We start from the raw sequence: 4,601 nt of genomic DNA on the forward strand, positions 1-4,601 counted from the left end.
TCATAGAACCTACAGAGGGGCCGGGTGGGAACTGAACCAAGTCTCCAGTACTGGCTGCGGCCTTTGGGACTGACCAGTCACTGGCTACACCTTTTCCTGTTTCAAACTATTTTTGGATGAAGCAGAGGATAGTAAAGCTCAGGTGTAGAATCCGGCAGATTAGAGATGGTGGAGTGGAGTTCTGGATTTAATGGTATCGTAATGAATATATTTAAAGTCAAACTATAGAGTAAAGAGAGGTTTTTTTAACCTCCTAGAACCTAGGACCTGACACAGTGGATATTACTAATGTCATTAATATCGTGAGGTAACTGACGACCGTAAAATCTAGAGGACGTCATATGTCAGTCCACGATGTGAACAACTGGCAGGAGAAAATGTATATATTGTAACATATGGTTTTTTTTTTGTGAAACAAAAAAAAATATTTTAAAAGATATACAAAATATATACAGTCAATATTACATGAAAACTACTCTGAAACTGTCGGTGTCAGCAACGGCAGAAAAAATGACCAAAAGTGACGTCTGTTGTGAAGAACTGATGTTAAATCTAAAGGAGACTGTTGTACTTTTGTACAGATGACAACAATTTTTTTTTTCCATTTTTAGATTCAGTGTTGTTTTCCGTTCTGTTGTTTTTTCGTTCCAAACAAAGACCTGGTGTTACATCAGGTCTCTTGAGCACTTTGTTAAAAGTACCTTTGTAGGGAGGGGCCAGATGTTGGGCCACCTGGACATACTGTAGAGACACACAGGCGTTAGTTATTCCGCCAGATTCCAAACAGAGCCACGCTGACAGATCAGGGCTCCCAGGGAATTAGGCTGCATTTAAATAGCACCTTTTGATATTAGATCAATAGCCTGGATTAACAGTCAAGTCACTCATGGACAGATGCTGCGGGGAGACAGCGCGCTCGGACTGTGATACATTATGTGCCAGAACTAAACAAAGAAGTTATTTCAATTCCGATGGTTTTGTTACTTTTTTCACAAAGGTCAAGCGCTGTCAAAAATATCAGCATACTGACCTTTTTAAACATTCCAGAAACATTGGGATCATAGATTATGCTTTCTATCCTTCCTTCTCCTTAACAAAGGGTTAAAACTTATTCACACTAAAGTCACAGGGGGGGGCTGCAACTCACCGCACTTGTCATTTGCAGGTCATTGTACAGTTCATTTGAAGTCTAACATGGCACGGACTGTCCTGGTGAGACGGGTTATCGTCAGGACAGAGACAGGACGTCCAACTACTTCACACCTGCACACGTCTCATTGACAAACTTTTTTTTTTACTAGCCGGTGTCACACTGTTAGCACTCACTATTGGAACTGGATTATAAAGATGGAAATATATAATTAGTTATTGAGTCATATTTTATCTTCAGGGAGTGGGAAATGGGAGGAGTGAGAGTGTTTGGGGTCACAGGTCTGTGGCCCGGGTCAACTGTAAATCAACCTGCACCTTAAACCTGTCACCTTTTGCACAGCAGTGAGTGAAGAACCTGATGGCTGAGGAAGAGCTTTTGTAAAATTGTTAATATTAATATTCATCAACGTAAAAGTTAATGAAGGTAATTTCAGCTCAGGAGCTGAGCAGAGAACAACAAGAACAAAAACTACAGAAGAAGATGATTTTTTTTTCATTTTTAATTTAATTTAAAAATAATTTTAAAAAACACTAATGTCATGGGAGTCATTGTAGTTTGTCTCGGGGACCAGAGGACGAGATTTGACCTCTACTGTCTTGGACAAAGTTGTGCAGCAAAGTCTGCAGTAAAAGAGAGAGATCCCAGAAGTGAGTTTTTGTTCTGACTTTCTCCGTGTAAAAGCAGGAAAATAAATGAGTTCCAGCTGCTGCTTCTCAACAATCCACCTCTGCTTATCTCGTAGTGACATATAAAAAATTAAATATTTATGCGCTTTTGTGTATCGATTGAAAAAAAAAATACCTGCCACTGTAATGGGCCGGCTGATATTTCTGAAATAAAACAATGACAAACTCGTTATCAAAGGGCATTTTTTAAACATTTATGACAGCTGAGTAGCTGTGGAGCAGGAGGCCTCACATGGGCAATAAAAAGCCTGCGGATGAAGACAATGCCCATTTGTAGTTGTTCAAAACGAAGTTTATGGATGATGAATAACGTCTCCTGAGCTGAATTAACCTGGAGGACCACGTATTCAAACGTCCAATTGATTATTTTAATGGGTGAAGAGGTTCAACTAACACATCTGCTTTGCCGTCAGTGGCTGCTAGCATTTTAATGTGCATTCTATCAGTGGGCGAAAGAGGAAGTTCCTTTGGATGTGAGGACTGAGAGCCTGGTCTGGAGACAGACAGTGAAAGAAATGGTTCTCATTCTGTCGTTCAAGAGACAAATTCAGTGGCACTGATGCCTCCTTTGTTCGGCTGACTCATGGTTGTGGAATGGAAATGTTGTGTGGTGTGGAAAGATTGAACAGAAGAGTCCACTGCAGGCGTCAGGAAGTGAACAAAGAGAGTCTTCACACACACAAGTGCACTCAGTTAAAAGTCCAGCACTTTAAACTGAGAACAGAGGAGCAGAGATGTGACGCTTGACATGGAGGGACTCTGGTGTGAGTGTGAGAAGACGCAGACACTTACACACACCCCACAGGGAAGGACTGCAGGACACACTTTGACTGTCCGACACTGAGGACAGTCGGTCCTCAAAGGTGTCACCTTCAAACCATGTGGCACAGACCCTGTGGTGTGACGCCTCTTCACAATGTCACCAAGACCTCGGTGTGGGCGCAACCACAGGCAAGGACAGAGTGTGTGTGTGTGGACTCCACCAGACGTAGCTCCTCGCTCCATCACTTCACACTTCAAGACCCCCCCCCTACTCCTCCCCCCACCCCCGACTCCCCATTTCTCTCTCTCAGCTCTTCAGGCTCTCACTGCTCAATTTGTGACTAGAGGATTTCTACCAGGGTCTCACCCAGACATACGCCGCGCGTCACTACTCCGACCGTGGCTACGCTGCCCACAGCCAGATGTAGTTTGAAGCACCAACCGGAGAAACACAGTGTGACATGTGTCATTGGTCAATCGCAGCAGGACAGGTCATGTTGACGCTGGTCTGCTGCATGTACGACTACAGTGATCTGCAGGGCTGTGTAACTGCGACCACTGGGAGAAAAGAAAACGCAGGCAGAGGGCAGCATTGCTGCAGATCAACACTCATTGCCTTTGTATCGTTGGTGACTTATGTGGTAGGAACAGTCATTTACAAAGAGGGCAGTCCAGTAAATGTATTTTAAAGAATACTCAACTTCTCCAAATTGCCACGCACGATCATCTGTACAGAACCTCCAGACCACTTTAAGGTCACAGGAAGGCTCTTTTCTGTTGTGGCCAAGGCTTGAAGAAAAATGGTCTTAATGCACTGAGGATGGATGCACTATAGCAGCAGGAGACCACAACAGTCACTGCAATATGTGACCAGTGGGTTTAAGTCACACAGTGGGCATTCATTCTCTCTCTCTCTCTTTCTCATTTTTAACCCATTTCATTTCAACCTCAGAAAAATGTGTTGTGCATGAAAATCACAGTCTGCCCCCAGCAACCATGGCCCATTCAAAGTCACTTAAAACACCCTTTCTCCTCATCCCGATGCTCGGCCTGGACTTCAGCAGGTCGTCCTCACCTTGTTTAACTCACGAATGCATTGATTTGCTGCCTAAATGCATTTGGATGCTGAATAGGTTTTTAAAGACTTTTTTAATTAAAAAACGTTTGCTAAATGGTTAAATTACAGTATACAAAGTGTATATGAATATATATATATATATACTGTATATATATGTGTGTGTGTTTGTGTGTAATAAAAAATGCTAATTTAAAGTTGTAAATGTGTTGTAAAGAAGACATCAAATATTATTTTTACCAAACATTTCCCTGTAAATCCAATAAAGTAATTGTTTCGTATAATTTTTTTTCCCCATCATTTTTTTCCCTTTAGCATATCGACGGGCGAGCTAATATTGTGGAATAGGAGGGAAGAAAAAAAATACCCTGGTGGAGTAATCTGGTGCTGAGTACAGCCATGATAATGATGATGGATTAGAAATACAGCAGTGTATTGGGATTACAGTGCTATTAACTGCCCAGGGGAGGAGGATGAGGAGGCAGACCGGTATCAAGCTAATCAATCAAATAATCGGGACAAGCCCTTGTCTACTAGAAACAATTAGACCACTTCTCCAAAATCAATAGCACTGCATTCTGTTTAGATATCCACCGGTCACTCATTCAATAAAGCCACCGTGGGTTTTGATAAGCCCGACAGTCGGCCGGGGCCATTTCAGTCTCCGAGTGGGAGCCAGATACATCAAACAGGCTCCAGGAAGGCCTCATAAAAATTGCAAATCGAAAACAATATAATTTAATGTGGCAAAGGTTATTTTTCCACTTGTTCATTATCAAATGCCTCATGTGAAAGCATGGCTGCAACAACGGGGGGAAAAAAAAAATCCATTTGATCATGAGTGTTTGGGGAAAACGTCAGGGACGTGTGTTATATCTAAGAGAAAACAAAATAACGACGGAATCAGAGGGGTTCATAAAGTTGC

The 4,601-nt window shown here is 42.3% G+C and overlaps 1 long non-coding RNA gene across 2 annotated transcripts in view; it reads right to left on the reverse strand.

The window, feature by feature from the left end:
* Positions 1-4,601, reverse strand: part of LOC103392182 (uncharacterized) — a 152,439-nt gene that overhangs the window by 54,430 nt on the left and 93,408 nt on the right. The gene's annotated exons all lie outside the window — the stretch shown is intronic.

The sequence above is a fragment of the Cynoglossus semilaevis genome, chromosome 16 (genome assembly GCF_000523025.1).
Source record: "Cynoglossus semilaevis isolate Cse_v1.0 chromosome 16, Cse_v1.0, whole genome shotgun sequence".
Classification (NCBI taxonomy): domain Eukaryota; kingdom Metazoa; phylum Chordata; class Actinopteri; order Pleuronectiformes; family Cynoglossidae; genus Cynoglossus; species Cynoglossus semilaevis.